We start from the raw sequence: 5,623 nt of genomic DNA, 5'->3' as shown, positions 1-5,623 counted from the left end.
CGGGGTTGTTGCTAAACAGGAAGTAACTCTGCGCGTCCTTGGCAACCAAGGAAACGAAACCGAGCGGTGATGGTCTCCTCAGTATCTGGTTGCATCATGTTCCATGTAAGTGAGAGGCGAAATACTCATCTTCTCCGTCATCAGATGGAGAGCTGTCATCACTGGTGACGTCATATGTCAGGTGTGTGGTGACATTTCACAGCATGTAATACGTATCTGGTCATACAACACCCACCTGCTTCATCTCTGCTGTGCATTTCATTATAAACATTTCTATCAGGATTTATGCACAGCAATAATGTATATAAAGAACCCCTCCTAACTAACTTGTGTACCTCTCTAATTAATTTACATATACAGCCTAATTTGCATATTACAATCCTCATCCAGGATCGAACAGCAAACTGGGCGTTTGCCTATGGCCCCCTGGAGGTGGACTGTGGCAGAGGATGTATTGCTCCTTTAATACCCCTTGGTGTATGCCACGTGTGATTGCACCCTGAGACTTCCCAGCTTTCCCAGATCTTCACCAATGGGTCACATTTACTAAAGACCCTGCCCCAGTTTTCTGTCAGACTATGCATATTCTTTTGTTTGCAAATTGCTTGCACATGTATTTAAGAAGTGTGTGCGCCAAATTTGTATTGCGCAGGTCTCATTTGTGGCACAGCTGCACTATTCCCCATACAACACAAATTTCTGTAATGAAAGGGGCATTCCAGTGCACAGTCGGACCGTGTGCTACATTTATCATGCAAAGTCTGACAGAAGTGTGTCACACACCCTATGTTATAGATACACCAAAAAAAAGTTGGTGCACTCTGTAGGGGCAGTGCACGGAGTGGCAGATTAATGAGGAACGGGCACCAGAAATCCTGAATCTGGAGCCCTCTGCACACTACACAGGCAGTTCTTTGTAAATGTGGCCCAATATGTGGGAAATGACACATTGGGACACATTTACTAAAAACAGTGCAAACTGCAGTTTGCCTGTGTAGTGTGCAGAGGGCGCCAGATTAATGGATTGTGGTCCAGTTCTTTATAAATTTGGTGCTCCCTGCACTGCTGAAAAAGATTGGACCAACTTTTTACATGGGGCGTGCAACACATTCCTCTCGGGCTTTGCATGATAAATGTGGCGCAAGGTCCGCCCATTTCAGTGAAGAAATTTGTGTCGGGTGTAGAATAGTGCAGCCGTGACACATAGGGGGCGCTGACACTTCTTAAATACATGTGCAAGCAGTTTTCACCTAAAAGAATGTGCAAAGTCTAAACTGGATCAAGGTCCATAGGTGGCCCATTATGGGCTCCTAAGAGTTCTGGGCCCAGTTATAGCACATCGACCTGTGTAATCCGGGCATTTGCTCCCAATAGCAATACGGGATGATATAAACTATATAACTTCCTACATTGCAGGCTTGTGGGTAGATCATAGATCTGCAGCAAGATAAAATTTATTGTTCATAAAACTAAGTGCGTGCGGTAACATAATGATGTACAATAGGGTTGTGCGATAGTATTGCATAAATGAGAAAGTGTGAAAGGTATAGAGAGTGAAATTAAAATTAGATTACATCATTTCATCAAGAAAATCTGGCTTGATGATGCCACCCATGACCCAGGAGCAATGCTGCAGGATGGCTCAGATGCCAGGAGGACTGAAAGTAACAACGAGATACCAATGCAGACAATTCTCATCAATGGGCTGGGGGACTTGAGTGGGCTGACAAACTGGGCAAAATGAAAAAGATAAAATTGCTACATCTATATACTGTATCATTTCCGCAAAAACAAGGTTTCAACATCATAGAAATCTGTGTTTCTGTAGAGAAAGGCATCTTGCTCTAGAGTAGCACATAATAATTGTGTTGTTTCTCAAAAATGCTGATATCTTCTGAAAAATAAAGCAAATGCTAGTGGAATCCTCCTTGTACTTAGCATATACACACAGTAATATTACCTAATCGGACTTTGACATACAGGATAACTCCCTCCAGGTGGCGCTAGAGAGTCACATCTCATTACTTTGCAGAGTTTTGCTTCATAGAAAGTTCAGTGTTATAGTTGAGCGCCATCTTGTGGTCATTATTTAGAAAACTAGAAGAGCTGGATATAGTCTGGATTTTTCCGATATTATCTTGTTATGGCTACTTGATACTGTCTGGGTAAATGCCTAGACATATTTTTGTTTGATGCAACCTCATCTGTCTATGTACAGTCTGATAAATCTCAAGCATTGTAGTATCACGTGGATACTTAACATTGCCTTTCTTTATCACAAAGTTATTAATCAGCTTCCCCTGAAGTAGATGGACACTTCCTAGCCGGGACATCTGCTAAACTAAGACGAGACCAGCTTCCCTCACTTCCCATAAGGCTGAGCTCTCCTCTCTAGCACTAGCAGTCCTAGCACACAGCTTATTACACACACATATAGACCTATGCACTGTTACACTAATAGACCTATAAAATAGTACAGCCTTATGTCTGCTATCCAATACAATACAAAAGTATTGGTCCTCTGGGGGGAAATTGTTTTGTGCAAGTGTCCTGGCAATTGTTACACAATAAGAGAGAGGCTTAACATTACAGTTGCATACACACACTACGAGAGGCGGGTTCTTATATGTTGCTAGTTCCTTGGTTGCAGTTTCAAGGTTATTTAGCCAACAGGACAAACATCAAAACATCAAAACTCAGCTGCTGCAGAACATCATAATACACAACTCAGCTGCTGCAGAACATCATAACCAGGGCCACTGAACGACTGCCCTTTAAGCCCTTTACGCTCTGTGTTGTACATGTACAGTGCAGAGGTGCAAAGGTTGTATGAAGAAGGCTCACAGAGTGATATCACAGCAGGGTGAGCCCTCTTCATACAGAGGTGGGGTTGGCTGCATATTCCAATGCTGTCGGTGGAGCCATCATCAGCATTTAATAGACAGTGGTGCATGGGCGCCGATAAAAAAAAGGTTTAAAAGTTTTTTAAAAGTTTAGAAAATAATTAAACATAAAAACCCTAAAAATTAAAATCATCTCCCTTTCCCTAGAACTGATATATAATGCAATAAACAGTAAAAATCACAAACATGTTCGGTATCACCGCGTCTCAAAATGCCCAATATATCAAAATATGAAAACATTAAAACCTCATTACGGAAAATAGCTGAAACACTCCTTTTACACCACTTTACATCCCATAAAAAATGTAATAATAAGTGATTTAAATGTCGCACAGTCCTCAAGATGGTTTCACAATTAAATGACATCTCACACAGCTGTGTATACCGAAGTATGAAAAAGTTATTAGCGTTAGAAGATGGCAAAACTAATTGTTTTTTTCATACACATTTGTTTGATTTTTGAAAATGTATTAAAACACAATAAAACCTATGAAAATTTACATGTATCATTTGGAGCCCACAGTGAAGGTCTTAAAAACTGAGCCCACAAGACAGAGACACATGCACTTTTTTGCCAATTTCACCTGATTTGCAATTTTTTTCCAGTTTTCCAGTACATGGCATGGAAAAAGAAATAATGTCCCTGAGAAGTAACATTTGTTACGCAGAAAATAAGCCCTCAAACAGCTCAGTGCATGGAAAAATGAAAAAGTTATGGAACAGAACAACGCTGCGTGAAATACATGTAGGGCATTACTGAAACCTAACCTTAAATATATAAATAACACAGTTATATACTTCTGTAATAAATAATGTGCTTAAAATACTTTATGCAAATATATAATCTACTCAATACAAATAGAGGATAAAACATATACATATCACATATACAGACATAGGGGCTCATTTACTCGGGTTTCCCAACGATTTCCGCGTTGCGCTGCATTTGGGAGGGCAGGCCATCGGAATATCCGACCGATTCGGACAACGCGCGGGATTTAACATCGCAAATTGTATCGCAAGACATGCACTCACATACACCAGGAAGAAGAAGGTGAACCTCGGCGGACCTCAGCGGGGAAGATGCAGGATCTAGGGCGCACGATGTTGGTGAATCGCGTCGGACTTCATCTTCGATGGACTGTCCGGATTGGGGATCGCGACAGGACCAGGTAAGTAAATGTGCCCCATAGTGTACAGGCAGACAAGTACATGCAGACAGATGTTATAGATGTAATGTGACCCTGTCATTCCCCCTTTCTATGGGGGAATCATTTCTCCTTCTCACATACATTTGGAGTTGATTAATATTTTTAGTCTATAAGCCAGCATCCATCCACACATGCAGGCAGACATGTACAGGTAGACACAAAGTCAGGCAGCCACACACACATGCATGCAGGTAGACACAAATACATGCAGACAGCAACAGATACATGAAGGCAGCCACACATGAATGCAGGCAGCAACAGATACATATTGGCAGACGGACACACATGAATGCAAGCAGACACAGATACAGGCAGGCAGACACAGAAAAGTGTAGGCAGACACACATGCATACAGGTAGACGTAGATATATGCAGACGGGCACACATACAGGCAGACACACATGCATACAAGCAGACAGAGCAGGCAGACACACATGCAAGAGGACACACATACATGCAGACGCACATATAGGCAGAAACACAATACACTTATTATATGGATTGAATACACATCCATACATGCCATCACAAACCTTGTGGTTTCTGCAGCCTTAAACTGAAGCTTCAAGTGAAGAGGTGATTCAGGGAGGTGTTAACTTATAACATGCTGCATCACAAAGGGGCAGAGGCTAAGGGCACTTTGCCTGTACTAGCTGTGGATGCCTCTTTCCCTCCTTTGTCTGTGTTAAAGGGGTATTCCCACAAAGACGAGTTTCTTATATGTACTCAGGATAACAAAATCTCTAATTCACTGTTATTAACTAAAATGCAGCATTTCACAGATATAAGTCCAACCTGTGTCCACCAGTCCTGGTGTACACAATTTCAGTTGCCCTAAGACAGGGTCCAGTGAGTTCTGACTTAGGGTCGGGCTGCCATCTTGGATTTCTGTGTGAGTTTGTGCAGCTGAGAGTCCTGTCTCTCTCTGCTCCCTGCACTGTAGCCCCATCCCCCCCAGCTGCCCGGAATGGAGCTCACAGACACTAATCACTTCCTGCTAACAAACAACACATTGTCAGCTCTAGAGGGGTAATAATGTATCTGCTTAGAGAGTCCCCACTCACACCCTGGAATCTTACACTGACCATCATTAATAAGAGCTAAAACGGCAATAAAACTGAGTAAAATTGTAAAGTAAGGGGTTAAAATGATCTTTAATGTGTAAACATTACTAGGGGATCGAAATTTGAGAATTTTCTTTTGGGGGAAAACCCCTTTAAGAAGAGTGGCCCTGCATTGGGAATGAGGAAATGATTACGGTACGAAATACACCAATCACAATAATAAATAGACACAGTGTAGACAGACATGCATAGAGGTGATTACAGTAGGGGTGTCGCTGTGGCAGTACGGCCATTGTGGTGAAGCAGTGTTGTGCTGTTGCTGTTGGTTTGGCAGAATAGACACTGCCCATAGCTCCCCTTTTGCCTAGTACTAGTGCTTAAAGGGGTATTCCCACAAAGACAAGTTTCTTTTATGTACTCAGGATAACAAAATAACACATTCTCT

General features: G+C 42.0%; 1 protein-coding gene across 2 annotated transcripts in view; it reads left to right on the top strand.

Annotated features, from left to right (window-relative positions):
• The first annotated feature begins 9 nt into the window (after positions 1 to 9).
• Positions 10 to 5,623, top strand: part of TMEM232 (transmembrane protein 232) — a 101,805-nt gene continuing 96,191 nt past the window's right edge. The window contains exon 1 of one of the 2 annotated variants that reach the window (XM_072140522.1): positions 10 to 105. The gene's annotated coding sequence lies outside the window, so the exon portion shown is untranslated. Of the gene's footprint in view, positions 182 to 5,623 lie in introns of both variants that reach the window. The other variant, XM_072140530.1, reaches the window with a different exon arrangement.

The sequence above is a fragment of the Engystomops pustulosus genome, chromosome 1 (genome assembly GCF_040894005.1).
Source record: "Engystomops pustulosus chromosome 1, aEngPut4.maternal, whole genome shotgun sequence".
Classification (NCBI taxonomy): domain Eukaryota; kingdom Metazoa; phylum Chordata; class Amphibia; order Anura; family Leptodactylidae; genus Engystomops; species Engystomops pustulosus.
Note: the sequence above shows the minus strand (reverse complement) of the source record. Positions and strands in the feature narration are given on the sequence as shown.